The sequence below is a fragment of the Sus scrofa genome, chromosome 5 (assembly GCF_054392235.1).
Source record: "Sus scrofa isolate SSC_HxYL_T2T_F1_AM1 chromosome 5, Sscrofa_HxYL_maternal_Yorkshire_Landrace_v2.0, whole genome shotgun sequence".
NCBI classification, from domain to species: Eukaryota; Metazoa; Chordata; class Mammalia; order Artiodactyla; family Suidae; genus Sus; species Sus scrofa.
The window spans coordinates 15,144,858-15,163,396 of NC_139387.1; the positions used below are offsets into that span (position 1 = coordinate 15,144,858).

The 18,539-nt window shown below is 43.3% G+C and overlaps 1 long non-coding RNA gene across 1 annotated transcript in view; it reads right to left on the reverse strand.

The window, feature by feature from the left end:
* Nucleotides 1-9,796: 9,796 nt before the first annotated feature.
* LOC102157760 (uncharacterized) overlaps nt 9,797-18,539 on the reverse strand; it is a 185,178-nt gene continuing 176,435 nt past the window's right edge. Inside the window, exon 5 of the long non-coding RNA XR_014803142.1 lies at nt 9,797-9,845. This is a non-coding gene — a long non-coding RNA (uncharacterized LOC102157760). The remainder of the gene's footprint in view (nt 9,846-18,539) is intronic.

The following is an 18,539-nucleotide window of genomic DNA, read 5'->3' on the forward strand; positions in this document are numbered from 1 at the left end:
CCAATCTTATTAGTTGACATTTGCTCTGGTTACCAGTGCCCACAACCCCTACAAACTAATTATAGTTTCTTAAATACACTGTCTTGACTTATGCTGTACCCTTTATAGTGAATGTTCTTCCTCTCCCACCCCAAGGTACTCCTATGGATCCTTCAAAGCCCATCTCAAATGATACCACTTTGGTAAGAACTGCTACATTCCTCTTGTCCTCCTGCCCTGTAGAATTAGGCTCTCCCTTTGCTTCTTCAAAGCATTGGGCATGTACCTTCATTACAGCACCTATCAATAATTATTAGCTATAATCAACATCACTGTCAGCAGCTGCAGCTGTCTCCTGCTCGTTTCTCAGTGCATTGGAGTGTTGGTTGAGTGGGGACTTGAGTGAAATAAACCAGAAAAAGACAAATACCGTATATCATCTCTATGTGGAATCTGAAAAATACAACAAACTCAAGAATAAAATAAACTAGAAGTAGAGTCAGATATAGAGAACAAACAAGTGGTTACCAACAGGGAGAGGGTGGTAGGGGCGGGGGGGGGGGAAGGGTAATATAGGGGTAGGGGAAAAAGGGTTATTATGGGATTATATGAAATTGTGTTCATGAAACTTCTGAACATTGTAAAGCACTATAGAATTTAAAGAATCAAGGGCGTTCCCTTTGTGGCTCAGAGGTTAACGAGCCCAACTGGGATCCATGAGGATGTGGGTTCGATCCCTGGCCTCACTCAGTGGGTTGGGGATCCCGACGTTGCCCTGAGCTGTGGTGTAGGTCACACTCTGTTTGGATCCCGCGATGCTGTGGCTGTGGTGTAGGTAGCTGTAGCTCCATTCGACCCCCTAGCCTGGGAACTTCCATACGCCACAGGTGAGGCCCTAAAAAGCAAAAAAAAAAAAAAAAAAAGAAGAAGAATTTAAAGAACCTTTCATTCAATAATAGTAATAAAAAGAGAATGTGGACTTGAGGTCATAAAGACCTATGTTAGAGTACAAGTGGCTAGCAGTGTGATTTTAGTAAGTTTCTAATCACTAAATTTCTACCTATTAATTTTTTGAGGGGAAACCCATAAATGTCTCATAACCAGATAGGATTCTAGTGACATGACACGGTGCACACAACACAGTGCCTGGTACACAGAAAATCTCTAATAAATACCAGTCACTTCCATCTAGGCCTAATCTTTTAATAAAAAATAGGTCATATTGTATACGCCAATTTGTAAACTACTTTTTTTCCTTAAAATATATCATTTTTTCCTGTCCTTAGATGTTTTCTTTTTCCAACTTTTTACTTTGAAAAATTTCATACAGACAGAAAGGTTGATAGATAAAATAAACATCCCATTTATCCTTCACCCAGATTCACCATGGTTAACATTTACTTTCTCTCTGTGTGAGATATTTATGGATATATACAATGTGTGTGTGTGTGTGTGTGTGTGTGTGTGTGTGTGTGTGTGATGTTCTTTTTTTCCTGAACCATTTGAAAGTCAGCTGGCACTTCAGCATGTATCCTACCCTACATTTTCCCACAAAGAGCTGTAGGCCCATTATCACAACCAAGAAATAGCATTAATATAATAACACTATCTATGTCATATTTCACTTGGTCCCCAAATGCCCTTTGTAGTGGTTCTTTATGGCATTTGATGACTATGTAGAATTCTACTAAATGCATGTCCAGTAACTTGCTCGATGAATCTACTGTTGGACATTTAGGTTCTTTCCAGTCTTGCATAATTATACACAGCTCTGAAAAAAAACTTTACAGCTTTTTCTTTATATATTTGAATTCTAATTTCCTCGGGGAAAATTCCTACAATGGAATTTGGCCCTAAGCACTGCAGCGTTCTTCAAGCTTAATGCAGGATGCTAAATTGCCCTTCAGGAAAACTGTACCAATTTACACCGCCCAGCACTGCACAAGCGTGTCCATCTCTACAACTTGGACACCACTTGCTATTATCATTTTTATATCTATCAATTTAACAATAGATAAATAACAATAACTAACATTTATATACCATTCCCAATGTGCTAAGCACTATTCCAACTGTAGGATATGGACTTGCCTCCTCCCCCTTACAATAACCCTGTAACCTTCCTTTACTTTTTTATTCTTTTTTTTTTTTTTTTTTTTTTTTTTTTTTTGTCTTTTTAGGGCCACACCCTCAGCTTATGGAGGTTGCCAGGCTAGGGGTCTAATCAGAGCTGTAGCCACCGACCTACGACACAGCCACAGCAACGTGAGATCTGAGCCACGTCTGTGACCTACACCACAGCTCACGGCAATGCCGGATCCTTAACCCACTGAGCGAGGCCAGAGATCAAACCTTCTTCCTCATGGATGCTAGTCAGATTCGTTCCCACTGAGCCATGACGGGCACTCCTTAACTTCATTTTAGAGATGAAGAAATTGTGGCGGAAAATCAGGCAGCCTGAATCCAGAGACTGGGCCATTGCTTACTTTCTGCTGTGACCTCCTTTTTATTTAATCACCCCAGAAGTTGAATTTTTTTCACTCTTTTTTTTTTTTTTTTTTTTTGTCTTTTTAGGGCCGCACCTGCAACACATGGAGGTTCCCAGGCTAGGGGTCTAATCGGAGCTGTAGCTGCCAGCCTACGCCAGAACCACAGCAACACCAGATCTGAGCCAAGTCTGCGACCTACACCACAGCTCACGGCAATGCTAGATCCTTAACCCACCAAGCGAGGCCAAGGATCGAACCCGAAACCTCATGGTTCCTAGTTGGATTCGCTAACCACTGAGCCACGATGGGAACTCCATCATTTGTCTTTTACATCTTTGTTTGTAAGAATCCCCTGTTCATGTCATTTCCTTTTTTGGAGAGGGTAGGAGCATCCTAAGATGTTTGTCTTTTTCCTGATGATTTTTAAGAACTATGTGTAGAATAAAAATGCTCTTTCTCTGTCATGTACACTGCAGGTAGTTCTCCATGACTTGCCATTTTTCCCTATAAATGTATTTGTATGCGTGTTTAGCATAAGATTTTAATTTTCTCATAGTTCATATCGTCAGTTCTTATATTTAATATTGGTAAGTTGGAAAAGTCTGCTCTCCTTTCTAGAGGAAAATTGTTATCCTATATTTTATCTTATATCTTCACAATATACTTAATTTTTTTTTTTTTTTGGCCACGTCTGCAGCACGTGGAAGTTTCTGGGCCAGAGATCGAATGGGTGCCACAGCAGTGACAATGCCAGATCCTTAACCTGTTACGCCACCAGGGAACTCCACGTTTTATTTGTAAATCTTCAGTCCAGCCCAGTTCTCTATGCCTTTGCCAGCACTGGCTTATTTCTAAACCAGACCCCAAATGCCTACCAGGGATCGGAATGGGACATCGTTTGCTGAGAGCTTGGTCCTGGGACACCTCCGCCTTCCTTAAATCTGGAATTGTCATATGCAGCCCCAAAGAGCAGTGCACCAAAGACAAAAGAGGATTGTCATTTCAGTCTGTTTCATAAATGAGATAACTTTTTTCCTTCCTGCTTTTCACCTAAAATATGAAACCCTTGACACGTGTTAGACAATTAAGACAAAAGCCCTGCTTTTACTGGCTTCTCTGAAGCAGGCTATTGTGCAGAGAGCTGTCGTAGTTGAGGGGAAAGCACGCCAAGAATTCATTTCAATTTGAAAGACCTTTTCAGGGCTTTATTTGTTCCAGGAGTTCTTTAAACACTTTAAATACAGCCCGATGAAGAGTTTCAGGCACTGTTTCCATACCGATTATGTCTCCTCTCCTTGAGGACAATGCTTTGCTTCAATACACATTACTGTTTTCAGCAAAGCTTTGATTTTAACATCAGCCAATCCCATTCTTCCTCTTCTTTGCTCTTTGTCCAAATATTGTGGCTGAAACCATTACTCACAAAATGAAACAATTAGTGAATTTTCAAATATACTTCAGGAGAAATACAGCAGCCCCATCGACCAAGTCACAATTCGGTGTTTGCTGTGCCTTGCAACACAGTAGATAATCAGTCAGTGTTCGCTAAGTAAATTAGTGAAAGTGTGCATGGGGTCCAGGAAAAAAACAAAAAACAAACAAAAAAAAGAATAGCTATTAAGTCTGTAATGAACAAAATGGGACATACTCTGAAATTTTTGCAGGGGAGCTTAAGCCTTTAAAATTACAACTTTAATTCATTTACTCATTTAGGTAATGGAGAATTTTCCAATGTGTGATCCATAAAGCATTAGCCCTATGAATTGCAGAGCCAAAAAAATAGTTTTAAAAGTTAGAGACCCATTCTCCTCCTCTTAAAGATTCATTATACATATATGCATACTAAAGTTACCGTCTATTTCTGCAGCATTAAAAACACGTTGAAATTAATTTAACCTCTAGAGGGGCAGAAGTCAGGTCTGTTGTGCTTATTAATATGTCCCAAGAGCTTCACAAAGTGAATTCTTTATTGCTGATAAAGAATTATCTCTGAAACTTAGTGGCTTAAAACAATACACAGTTATTATCTCACAGTTGAGGGTCCGGAATCCAGGCACAATTTAGATGGGTCCTCAGCTCAGGGTCTCCCAGGCTGCCGTCATCTCAAGCCTGATTTGGGGAGAACCCACTTTCAAGATCAGTTATAGCCCTCAAAAGCACGCAGGTCTTCCCTGGTTATTGGCTGGAGGTTTCAGTTCTTTGCACGGGAGCAGCTCATGACATGACAGCTGGCTTCTCTCTGAGCCAGAGATCAAGAGAAAATACCCAAGATGGAAGCTGTCTGTAGTCTTTTTATAACCTAACATCAGAATTGACACCCATCAGGCCTGTCATATTCTGTTAGATCTGAGTGAATAAATCCAACCTACACTGAGAGGGAGGGGCTTACACAAGAGTGTGATTCTTGGGAGATGGGGTCACTGTCCAGTTTAGGGGCTGCCTACCACAAAGAATGACAGAAAGAACCCAGCATTTTCCATACTTATTTGGCCTCATTTTTTTTTTTTTTAAGTAACAGCTTTCGACTTAGAAAAACACTTCAGGAAATATGCGAAACTAGTATGTATTGAGTGCTAGGTCCTAAGGCATAAGACTATATAAGACAATTCCTTTTTAAATTTATTCTTTTTTAAAAAGCAAAAGTTTCAAGAACCTAGCACTGCCCCCCTGAAGAGCTGAGCCCCTTTGAGAATGATTTATCCCAGAAGATGCAGGCTTAACTGATCAGCAATACACATTCTAATCAAAAAAGGTGGGGAAGGAGTCTGTCATGACATGGCCTTCCGATTGATTAACAAATGCCCTCCCCCACATTCCTTACACAACAGGAAAAATTTGGACTGAAATCTTCTAAAAATCAGCAATTCTGCCCTTTACCTTTTTTCCAAAGTTCTGGACGTTTTCCCAAGTCCCAGCCTCTACACTCCCAGCTGAGAAAAAAATCAAAAGGCCGACCTGGCAGATGCTATACGTCAAGTCACCTCTCCAATATCCATTTCTCCTTTCTTCCCTACCCTTAGAACCTTGGTCTGATTTGCATCTTAACGGGATCGCCCCCTAGGTGTTGAATTGAGAATAGAAAACAGAGAGCAAAAGTGAAAACCAGAAGCCCCCTTAGGAAACTACTGCAATAATTGAGGCTCGAGCCACACGAAATATCTTGTTGGTTTCCAAATCATTAGCATGAATATGACAGTGTTACTCATGATTTAATTCAACCCACCACACCTCATGCATAATGAATGAAACCCTTGTCCTCTCCAAAGGGAAGGACCCCAAGTGCTCTGCAAACTGACTTGCTGAGCAGAACACGAAGAAGTCTTTATCTAATTGAAACAGTGGGGGAGATTTTAAATAGGCAACATGCAATTAGCCAAATTAGAATAAACACAGGACACCAAGGCTCACACCCCCTACAAAAATCACAAACAAAAGCAGCCGAGCCCCAAACTCAGGTGATCAGCAAAGAAGAAGATGTGGGACCAGGGCTTTCTGTGGACTTCAAAATAGAAGGGGTCCATCACAAATATTGAGATTTGGATAACAAGAATGGAAAGCTATTTTCCTCCCTTCTACTGCACACTTTAAGCTGGTTTGGGGTTAGGTAAGGCTCCTGATAAAAAGCAGCCAGATCTGATTGGGTCTGGATGAGATGGACAAGCTCAATGGCCATCTATTGGTACAAGAGGTTTGTTGAGGGGTGGAGTGTGGGGCAGGGGTTGGGGGGGAAGTTGGCAGACACTCTTGTTGCCTCCCCATCCCCATTCCTCCTCTCCTTCCACTAAGAGGAAATTTCCCTTTGTTCTCCGTGCTCTGCCAAGACCCTGTGCAGACCAGGCCCTTCCCTGCTCAGGGGATGAAGCTTGATTGGTCTATGCCAGCTGTGGGTTCTTGTTCTCCTTGGCAAATATGGTGGCCATGCGAATATACCTCTTAGCTCACCTACTTTAGGGTGTGTAATTGGACATCAGCCCGTCTGCTATACTCAAAAATCCATCACTGATTGGGTTATGACTCATGCTTCACAGGGGCTGCTCCCAGCCCAGGACACTGTGTGGCAGGATTACTAAGCCTGGCTTGTTCCTGGGAGACGCAAGACTCTCCGACAGGTCACTGCCTTGAGTGTTCCCCAAAGGCTCTGCCAAACTTTCTTGAGGCTGCACTGCAGAATGAGATGCTTCCATCCAACCTTCCTTCCTTCTCTCTCCTCTTCCTCAGGGTCAGACCTACATTGCTGTCTGATGGCTCTCTCAGTCTCTTTGGCTCCTTCCCCATTTTCTATCCCAGGCAAGAAATGTCTAGCTTATTTAATCCTATCTCAGCATCTGCTTCTTAGAGAACCTGGATGAATACACCAAGTAACAAAGCATGGTCATATGATACAATTTTCACGAGTGAGATACAAAGGGAAGTTTGAGATGGGGATAGGGAACTGCCAGGAAGCTTTTCTTTGTTCTTAGAAGGGAGACAGGGAGAAAAACTTTTTTTCCTGCCTCCAACTTTCTGTCATGCAGGAGGCATGGAAATGGCCATGGGCATTTTGGGGAACCGTTTAATTTGATTCCCAGGGATGTTTTTGCAGTTCAAAGTCAGACAGGTATATGGTTAGGTTATTGCGGCCACCTAGGGTGGGAATGGCCTCCAGAGCCCTCCTATGACCCACCCCTACCGTGACGCTTCACTATCCTTGTACTCTTACGGTGCAGGGCTAAAGATGACACAGTGCCTGGCACCAAAAGGGAGTGGGTGGCAAGAAGAAACAAGGCTTGAAATGGAGGCAGGCAGAACCCAGTTCTGCCTGGAAAATTCCTTTAAACATCAGACATGTCAGTTTTCAAGTGGAGCACCGGGTTCTCATCCATGCCTAATCAAGCCAGGATTTCTCTCCTTTCAGGAAAATACTTGGTCATGCAGCATACGTGATTATGAATGCATTACACGTTTTCTTATGGGCATTGCACAAAACAGTAAGGCACTTAATGAATGTTAGCTATTTTATTTCATTTTGCCTTCACTGTTCTATGAAAATGAGTAGAAAATAGAAAACTGATAACGTCGATATTAGTACCATGAAACATAGCTCTCAGAAATGGAATACAACTTGAAGAACCAAGAGGGAGAACATGGGGCAGACAAATCAGTGGCTTTGCAGCCTTGTGTTGAGACTTACGGATGTAGGCTGGCCAACTAGTGAAGGGAAAGAACAAGATGAAAGAACACGGACAAGGTATGGGAGCCATAGCCTCAAAGATGATGCGTGAACAGAAATTCCACTGTGCTTTTGCAACTGGGAAGCAGCCTTCCCTCTTTCACCTCTTATAACATTTAACTTACACATTTGCTCATTTGTATAAAAGTTGGGGACTGACTAAAGACACCAAATATCCCCAAGCCTCAGTTTCTTGGTCTGTAAAATGGGGATGATACTAATATGATTATTGTGAGACTTCTACTAGGAAAGGTGCTTGAAAGCATCCTGCAGCGGGTCGGGCCCCTGGTGGGTGTTCAGTACATTTAACTTTCTTCCCTGGAATTCCCACCGTAGCTCAGCGGAAACGAATCTGACTGGCATCCATGAGGATGCATGTTCGATCCCTGGCCTTGCTCTGTGGGTTAGGAATCCGGGGTTGCCATGAGGTGTGGTGTAGGTCACAGATGCGGCTCGTATCCCACGTTGCTGTGGTTGAGGCATGGGCCAGCAGCTACAGCTCTGATTCAACCTAGCTCTGATTCAACCCCTAGCCTGGGAACCTCCGTATGCCATGGGTACAGCCCTAAAAAGACACACACACACAAAAAAAAACCCCAAGATTTTCTTCCCCAAACCAGCTTGTCAAATATGGAATTATAAGCGGGGCAACTTTGAGGGTATTGTTAGCCAGTGTTTGCCAACATTCACACCATGTCCCCAGTCTGTCCAGGGGCTTAGGGTTGATGCTGAGTGACATCCTACACTTGTTCAGAAACAACTCAGTGGTCTGCAGTAGACCCCGCCCCCTAGTCTGACATGAGAGTGTCTGGCAACCCTGTGCTGTGAGGTCCAGGGTGATGAGTGCTCCAGAGGAGGGATGAGGAGCAAGGGAAACACTTGGAACTCGTGTGGGACAGAGGAAACAAGGGAGACCCCACCCTTAGTGCACTGGCCCTGAAATTGAACCTTGTAAAGAAGTGCCTGTGCCATGCGCATTTCACCCTCACACCTATCCTACAAGCTGAAGATTCTTATTCCCCTGTCACAGATGAGGAAACCGTGACACACAGGTTCCAAGGGACTTGTCCAAGGACACCTGGCAGGACAGCGGCAGAGCAGGGCTAGAGCCCCATTTCCCTGAATCCTTCCCTAGTGCTCTGTAGCACTTACCCCTCCCCTTCACAGATTCCATGGCTCTCCCACCTACTCATGGCCAAGGGTGTTTGGGATGGCTCCCCAGGTCCTGCTCTACCCTTATCCCCCAGCCCTTACCACACAAGAGGAAATACATTCTGTATATAATGTTGCTCTCCCTGATAAGCCAAGCATAGAGAAATTCCATTTATGGTCATGGATGGCTAAGGAGACAGGACCTTAAATTCCGAGTCTAAAGAGCTAGGTCTCTATTTTTAGAAGTGCATCGGGAAGAAAACACTCTATCTCAGATCTTCACTCATTCATTCCTTCTGTCCAATGTGTATTGTGAATCCCCTGTGTGTCATGTGATGTTCAGGGCACAAAGATACTGTGATAAACATGGTAGAGGTGGTTCCTGTTCTCCTAGACCTTGTTACTCCAGTGGAAAGACACGCAAAAAGATGAGCAAACAAATTACAAATATTACTGCGGAGGGTGATGAGGGCAGGAGTCCAAATAGGAAGCCGAGGTCGAGGCTAAGACTTGGGGTCTGGAAGTGCCAAGGATGTGATATTTAAGCCTAGATGTAAAGGATGTGGAGGAAGTAGCCAAAAGGGTGAGGAGTCGGGGTGGGGAAGCTTTCCATATGAAGGGAACGGTATGTGCCAAGCCCTGGAAAGTTGGGCCCATTTGAAAAACTAAGGAGACCAGTGTGGCTGGAGCACCTGATAGATGGAGAGAGTGGATGGAGCTGAGTTTGGAGAAGTTGTTGGAGTCAGCCAATGTAGGGCCTTGCGGTCATCGGAATAAGCTTGGGTTTTACTCTGAGAGCCACAGGAAGCCACTGAATTTGAAATGCATTGCTTTCTGGCTGTATTTTTTTTTTTTTTTTTTTTTTGTCTGTGCCCTTAGCACATGGCAGTGCCTGGATCAGGGATTGAACCTGTGCCACAGCAGCGACCTAAGCCACTCCAGTAATAATGCCAGGTCTTTAACTTACTGCTCTGCAAGAGGACGTCTTCCTGCTGTATTTTGATGGTACAGTAAACCTGTAGAAATGAGAAATTCTCGATGCAGACATTCATCTCATGGTAGGCTGATTACCTTAATAACTCTCATTCTTCATCCCTCTCTGTATTCATGTGCTTTGTCATGGGACTTTCCAATTCCTCTCAATAAAGATTCACCTAAACATAATAACCTGCATCTGCTAACCCTAAAATATTATGTTTAGAATGAATAAGCAATGAGGTACTACTATAAAGCACAGAAAACTATATATAATCTCTTGTGATAGAACATGTTGGAAGATAATATGAGAAAAAGAATGCGTGTGTAAAGTGACCCAATCATATATGTTATACATATATTATATATATGTGTGTGTGTGTGACTTCGCTGTATAGCAGAAATTGACACATTGTCAATCGACCATACTTTAATAAAAAAAAATTTTAATTCACCTAGAATCCGGGTAATCACATATGACTTACTTTGAAAGGACTTTGAAAGCTTTCTGGGAGTGGGAACCCTCTGCTTGTCTGTATTTTGGAGAAAATGGCATTGCTTTTGTTGCAGCTACATCTGTATCCAAGGCTGTTCTCATTTCCTCTGTCTCCTGCACTGAGCAATCACTCTGCTGGCCTCCGGGCAGGTAACAGAAAACTCCAAGGCCACGTCTCCTAGCTTCTTAAACTTTGTATAATTTTATGGGAATTATTAATAATCTTAAAAGTAACAGGGGGACCATGTATTGAGCATATAAGCTAGGCATTTCACAGATTTTCTCTTAACAATCCTGCAAAGTAGATACTTGGATTAATCAGGATAAGTTATTGGTGGTACCAAGACAACCCCCAAATTCCAGTGGTTGAACACAATGAAAGTTTATGTCTTGCTCACCTCAAAAGGGTTAGGTAACTTTGGTTAAGAGGGGGAGATCAGAGTTCCCGTCATGGCTCAGTGGTTAACGAACCCAACTAGCATCCATGAGGATGTGGGTTCGATCCCTGGCCTCAGTGGGTTGAGGATCTTGTGTTGCTGTGGCTGTGGCTGTGGCTGGCAGCTATAGCTCTGATTCAACCCCTAGCCTGGGAACCTCCATATGCTGCTAGTGCAGCCCTAAAAAGACAAAAAAAAAAAAAGGGGGGGGGGAGCTCTGCTCTCTGCAGTCAGGTGGGGACCCAGGATGCTTCCCCTTGTGACTAGGCCCTCCTCTGGGGTATCAGGATTCTTTCCACTTAGCTGAAAGATGTGGAAAGAGAATGAGGACTCACATGGTGGAGTTTTATCATCCAGTCCTAGAAGGGCTCGCACTATCTCTGCTTATATTTTAAGGACCAGAACTTGATCATGTGGCCAGACATAATTACAAGTATAGTCACGCTGGGTGTCCAGGAAGAAGAGCAGAAGCAGATATTGGTAAGTTCTAGTAGCCTCTGCCAGAGTGGTTATCCCCATTTCTCAGATGAGGAAAATGAGACTCAGAGAAGATATATCCCATTCCTAAGATCGCATAACACCAAGTGGCACAGCTGGGCCTCAAACCTAGGCTGGTCTGGCACTGACACTGCCTTTTCTTCACTGCTCCCCTTGGTTCCTTTTGCATCTCCTCTTCCACTTTGTACTGTGAACATTAATGAATTTGACATATCACTCCCATAAGATCACTTCCATCTAAAAAATGGCAGATCCCCAAGAGATTTTGCCTAAAGAGGTTCTCAACTTTTAAATCTTTGGGTACACTGTTGGTGGGAATGTAAATTGCTACAACCACTATGGAAAACAGTATGGAGCTACCTCATAAAACTAAATATATTAACTACCATGTGACCCAGTAATCCCACTCCTGGGCATATATCTGGACAAAACTTTCACTGAAAAAAGATACATGCACCCACATTTTCATTGCAGCACTATTCACAATGACCAAGACATGGAAACAACCTAAATGTCCATTGACAGATGAATGGATTAAGAAGATGTGGTACATACACAATGGAATACTACTCAGCCATAAAAAAGAACAAGATAATGCCATTTACAGCAACATGGATGGAACTAGAGACTCTCATATTAGGTGAAGTAAGTCAGAAAGAGAAAGACAAATACCATATGACATCACTTATATCTGGAATCTAATATATGGCACAAATGGACCTTTCCACAGAAAAGAAACAAACTCATGGACTTGGAGAACAGACTTGTGGTTGCCAAGGAGGAGGGGGAGGGAGTGGGATGGACTGAGAGTCTGTGGTTAATTAATGCAAACTATTGCATTTGGAGTGGATAAGCAATGAGATTCTGGTGTATAGCATAGGGAACTATATCTAGTCACTTGTGATGGAATAGGATGGAGGATAATGTGAGAAAAAGAATATGTATATGTATGACTGGGTCACTTTGCTGTATAGTAGAAATTGACAGAACACTGTAAATCAACTGTAATGGAAAAAATAAACATCGGAAAAATTTTTACAAAAATTAAAAAAAAAAGGGAAAGGAAAGAAGCTGGCCACAAGGGATGTGCACCTCACTCATCCATCAAGGTTTATCTGGGACATTCTGAGACTAATGATGTGCCACTTCAATATTGTTGGTGAGTTTGTATGTTGTCCCCCCCCCCACCCCTGGAGCTAGAGAGAATATCCAATTTCATACTACCTGAATGCTCCAGAGCCCTGCCATCATCAGTGTCTATTGTGTATTCTGGTTGTTGAATTTCTTAGGGTTAAAGCGGCTTACAAGGTCCATATAAATGCAACAATGTTAACTATTTGAGGGAGTTTGAGAGTATAATTAGTTAGCTACAGATAGAAAACCTTAGCATTACTCTTTTTAGAACTATCTTCTCCCCAGGGTTGGTGGGGGGGGGGAATTTGTTGGGTGTTCTTGTTATAGACTGTTCCTCACATACTTCTTTCATGACACTCATTGCAATTTTAATTTTAGAAATTGTTTGTGAAATAGTTGGTTTAATGCCTGCCTCTCCCTCTGGACTGTAAATTCAATGAAGGCAGAGATCATGTCTTTTTCATTCACCACTTGTATCAGTCAGCTAATGCTGCATGATAAACAATGCCCAAACTTGGTAACTTACAGCTGTAATTCACTTTCATTTATATATCCATGGGTCATCTAGGATGTGATTTGTCTCAGCTGGTCTCCAATGAACTTAACTCCAAGCTGGCAGTACTTTATATTCTTTAGATCACTGACATGTTTTTCTCATGGCCATGACAGAAGCACAAGAGGAAATGAAAGCAAACAAAGTCTCTTAAGTCCTAATCTTGGAACTGGCACATAGCCACTTCTATCCACACCTCCTGCGCTAAAGTAAGCCACATGGCCAAGCCTGACCTCAATAATGTGGGAAAACAAACTCTGCCTCTAGTAGGGGCAGTTGCAAAGTCACACAGCATAGGGTGCAGGTAGAGGGATGGGTCAAGAATTGGGAGCAACTGTGCAAAGCATTACATGGCTGTGCCTGCAGTAGCCAGCACACCAGAGATGTGCTAAATAAATATTGTTTGAATAAATATATGGGGTAGTCTTAGTAAATTTATCTAAGTTGAAAAAAAAAACCCACTGGTTGGTGAGGATTATGTAATGTGGCAGGATAATATATTAAGAGATTAATTTGTGTTTGTTCTTCCTAAATCTTTCCCTCCCTGCAGTTATAGCAGAGAGCCGGGTGGACTTTGCAAGCCTATTTACAGGATGGAAGAGCTGAAGCAACCTGGAGCTGAGAGCTTTTCCCATCTTTTGCTGAAGCCTCAGCCACTTGAAGAGAAAATGTCACTCTCCCCGACAAAGAGAAGGGGGGGATAGAGAGACTTTGGTGAGAGGCTTATTTGTACAGCCAGGGAGGGAGCACTGGCATGGCTTCTTCATGCACAGAGCCCCACACACTGCTCCATGGCCCAACATAGATGCTTCAGAGAAGAAAGCTTTTCCATGTGCCCAAGACATGGAGGCCCTTGTGCCATCAGGAAAGATCCCCAAACCTTGTGACCAGCCCAGAAGCAGGGATTTCTGGACATGAAACTTCCCCTTGGGCTTGAACAGTAAGGATGCTTGACTGCTTCAGCCTCCCAGATCCTGTGAAAACCTTGGAGTATGAAGACATTTCAATAAGGTTTGAGATTCAATTTTCCACATCCCAGGGGGATGAGAGTCTAGTGTTGGGAGGTGACTTAAAGGAAATAAAGAAATTGTTATTTCCTATACAACTGAGTTAGAGAACACATATTCATACCCATTAAAGTATGGAAATTATAGCTGGAAACTGGCAAACCAAGGCCCTGTGAAAGCTTAATGCAGTAATGGTATTTTAATATTTTGATTGTTAGCCTTTTCATGTGAAATCTTATAAATCCATACAAAGGCCTGCGCAGAGCTCCAGGAAAGAGATGCTGATAATAAAATAAAGGACTTCCCTCCCCACCTTCAAGGGTTGGAGGGCTCTTTTGTAAAACCCCACACAGTCCTGGATTGTGAAGTTAAATGAGCAATCATGTTTAAATTATGCAGGTTCCCAGCTGAGCTGTGATGTTTGCACACTTTCTAGGAAGTGACTAATTATAATTAGTGCTTAAATACAAAGACTACCACCATTGAAAGGATAGGAGAAAAATAAATCTTACATGTTTAGACTTTGGTCTCCTAGTGCTGGCTGTTTCTACTTGCTGATGCTGGGCTGCTAGCTGAATGACAGGAGGCAAATGAATGTTGGTTTCCGCACTGCGTGTGAGAAGATGGATCTAGATTGTCACGGGTCATACGAGGACGCCAGACACAGAGCAACTCCTGAGACTAAGAATCTGATGTCAGCTGGACACCTCACCAGGCAGGCAGAGAGGAGCAGAAACAAGGAGCAAGCCATCAACAGAATCAGTGTGGAAGGTCATTTAGGGTCTCAATTTCCTGATTTACAAAGTGGACCGACACACCTGCCCCAAATGTTTGATGTGTGTGTGTGTGTGTGTGTGTGTGTGTGTGTGTGTGTGTGTGTGTGTATTTTGTTCCATTCAACAATCAACAGGCACTATTATTTGAGTGCTTACAAGGTACCAGGCCCTGGGCTGGATTCTGTGGATTTGAGGCAAAGAAGAAACACAGAACTTCCTCTTCTGTGCTTCCTCAGCCTCCCTGATTGTCAATATCATGGTGCTTTCCTCCTTCATCTCCATCACTAACCCTTCACCATCAGGGACAAGGTCCATATCATGCTTACATCGCTAGCATCTACCATTGTGTCTGTAGATACTGGATAAGTGTTACTTGGAAGAAAGAAGGAAGAGAGACCCCTTGTCTCATGTCAATAGAAAAGGAGATTTAAATATGTTAGTCTTATTTAATCTGCACCAATTGGTCTTTTAAAACAAGGAGTGTGTCTGACATTTCTCTTGGTATTCACTACAGGGCCCAGCAATTCTGAGCGTGTAATTATTCATACGTTCCCATGAATATTTATTGAGCCCCTACTTTGAGGAAGGCTCTATAGCAGGTGCTGAGGGCACAGCACTGAACAACACAGCGACCCATCCTGTCTCCTGGGACTTAAGCTGGAAAGGATAGTCAGATCATTAATGAATCATCAGATCAATAACTATGCAACCCAGCATTATGAACAGTAATGCAACAAACATTAGTAACTGCCTAATGAGACCACCGCCTCCTTCCTTCTTTTGCAACAGAACCCTGCTTTTGTTTGGGAGGCCATATCCCCACTTCTGAACAACTCAATATAATCTAGTTGAATTGGACTGAACTGTCATGATGCTGCCATTTCCCTCTGCCAGTCATTGATCTGGAGCAGACATGTGACCCAGTTTGGACCAATAGGCTGCAAGGGAGAGTCTATTGGGGGCTTCTAGGAAATATTTTCATGGGAAAACCCCTTTTGTCCCTTTTCCCATGCTTCCTGCTTGGGATATGATAATGTGATATTTGTAGCTGTGGCAGTCATGTTGTGACACTAAGGGGACACATGTTGACACTGATGATGGTGGGGCAGGCAGATTGAACATACCTAGGCACCTGATGGCATCTGTTGGAGTCTGTAAAGAAGCCCAATGCATAGTTCCTTTCTCCCCATTCTGAGTTCTGAACAAATTGAGAAACTGGATGATGGAGAGGGAGATAAAGGGAAAAATTGTCACCTTGGTTGCTGATAATGCTCAGTATGAGGATATAACTTAATGGAAAAACAAGTTGGGCCTGAGCCCCCAAGTTCGGCAGAGATCTTGGCACCTATTTAGAGATCACACCCAGAGCAGCAGAGACCAAGTGCTGCTTGTGGCGAGTTCAGTCCCAAGAGGATCCTGACCAAATTGGCTAAGCAGATAAGCTTCTCTTCCCCTCCAGGGACAGAGAGAATGAAGGGGAAGAAAGAGGGCAGGAGTTACAGTGATTCAGCTTCCTTCACATGGAATGAAGCTTCAGGAAGGTGCACAGCACATCTCTCCCTCTTCCCAACCACAGAGCTAAGCTACTGCACCAACCCTAATATTGCCTGTAACCCTCTTATTACATGAGACTCATAAACCTCTATTATTTAAGTTACTTTTAGGTGGGTGTTTTCTTCACTGCATCCTAACTCTTCTAAGAACATCCTGATGTTCTGTTTCAAGACACCCAGACTTGTCTAAGCACCATGAACGGAAAGCAAAGGATAGTGAAAGGGATTGAACTTTCACCACCAAAGGGGATCAGAAGGGGTATTTCATTTTTATTTGAACAGAGGTCAAGGCAGTCTAGGAAAAGCATCCCTAAATCTGTGCCATTTAAGCTGGTTCTAAAGGAAGAATGGGAGACATCTTCACAGACTAAGGGGCCAGCAAGTGAGAAGACTCTTTAGGCATCAAAAGAAGGTCCAAGTGGCTGAAGTGGATGCAGCAAGAGGGAGATTCGTGATATATGACATCAGAGAGGGGGTAGGTGCTGGATCATGGCTTTATAGACAAGATGAGGCAGGTTGGATTCCTAGAAAGCAGAAGCCCAGGAGTGTTGAATGTAAGGATGTTTATTTATTTACTTTATTTTATTTTTTGGTTTTTAGGGCTGCACCCACAGCATATGGAAGTTCTCAGGCTAGGGGTCGAATGAGAGCTATAGCTGCCTGCCTATACCACAGCCACAGCCACAGCCACATGGGATCTAAGCCATGTCTGTGACCCACACCAGAGCTCACAGCAACTCTGGGTCCTTAACCCACTGAGCAAGGTCAGGGATCTAACCCTTGTCCTCATGGATGCTAGTCGGTTTCATTACCACTGAGCCACAACAGGAATTCCTGTATGGATATTTATTAAGGAGTGTGAGAGGAAGGGAGGGAAAAGAAGCAGGATTGGGCAGAGGGACAAGTTAAGCTGTGAGGCATGCCCAATAGCAGCTTCTGTTGACCTCCGGGGGAGTTCTGGTTATAGGAGAGCCTTCATAGCTGTATCAAGATAGGTCAAGACAGCTGGAACTGTGTACCCCCATCCCTCATAGATCTATCATTGCATATGGCTACCTGGGGAAGGAGACTGAGATAAGTCCTGAAGGGGCTGACAGCTGAAGACTATCTAATGACAGCATTCTTAGTATCTGCGCAAAAGGTCCATCACTGAAGGCGGGGCCTGAGCAACACATGACATCGCCCTCCTGCTTGGAGGTAGCCAACTGCAACGTCTCTGGACACAGTCCTCCACACCTGTCACTTTTGACACCAACTGCAAGTTCAGGGGATTCTCAAAACCACCCTTGGATTTACTAATTTGCTAGACCTCATAGAACTCTCTAAAGGCTGTTATACTCATGGTTATGGCTTATTGCAGGGAAGGACACAGATTAAAATCAGCCAAAGGAAGGGATGTAGCAGGCAAAGTCCACGACTTTGTTCAGGTTCTAAACATGAAGTATCTGCTGTCTCTTCCTGTGGAGTTAGGAGGTATTACCCTTCCAGCATTGATCTATGACAATACACATCAAGTACTGCCAGGCAGAAAAATCTCACCTGAACTTCAACGTCCAGAGTTTTTACTGGGGCTCCATTCTATATGCATTGCTGATTCATTGATTGATAATTTTTCTCAGCTTCTAGGTTGATCAGTATCACACAACCCAAATACCTCCACCTCCAACACACCACCCTAATACACGCTGTTGGACTTTTTCATGTGGAAAGATCAGCTTTCATGGAGTTCCCATCATGGTGCAGTGGAAACAAATCTGACTAGGAACCATAAGGTTGTGGTTTTGATCCCTGGCCTCGCTCAGTGGGTTAAGGACCCTTCATTGCCATGAGCTGTGGTGTAGGTTCAAATGCAGCTTGGATCTGGTGTTGCTGTGGCTGTGGCATGGGCCAGCAGCTGTAGCTTTGATTAGACCCCTAGCCTGGGAACCTCCACAAGATGTGGATATGGTCCTAAAAAGCAAAAACAAACAAACAAAAACAAAACAGCTCTCCTGCTAAAGAAAGATACTCCTATGAGGTATGACATAAATTACCTCCCAGGAACCAAGGGCAGAGGCCAGACCTCAATTTGGGCAAGGTCAAATTTTTTATTGCACACCTCTACACCATGGTCAAGAATTTGCATTGTATCCTAAGAACCGTGGAAGCCACCACAGCATGGCACATGGTAGGTTCTAAAGAAGTTATTTTGATTGTAAGTTGATGCACCAGGGACAGGATTAATCATTGTGAAGCCCAGATGTCACCCTGGCTTGACTTCTAACTTGCTGTGTGATCAAGG